Below are 200 nucleotides of genomic sequence, written 5' to 3' on the forward strand. Positions count from 1 at the left end.
AGTAGGCCTGGCCAGAGTCTGCCACAGTCCACTTGGTTGAGGACCCAGCTGCTAGTCCTTGTTGCTAACTGCCTTCTTACAGCTCTCAAAAACGACAGAATGATCTCTGTTCGTTTCCAAGGCAAACCATTCAATATCACAGTAATCCAAGTCTATGCCCCAACCAGTAACGCTGAAGAAGCTGAAATTGAACGGTTCTA

Source organism: Bison bison, unplaced genomic scaffold (genome assembly GCF_000754665.1).
Source record: "Bison bison bison isolate TAMUID 2011002044 unplaced genomic scaffold, Bison_UMD1.0 scf7180017864189, whole genome shotgun sequence".
Lineage (NCBI taxonomy): Eukaryota > Metazoa > Chordata > Mammalia > Artiodactyla > Bovidae > Bison > Bison bison.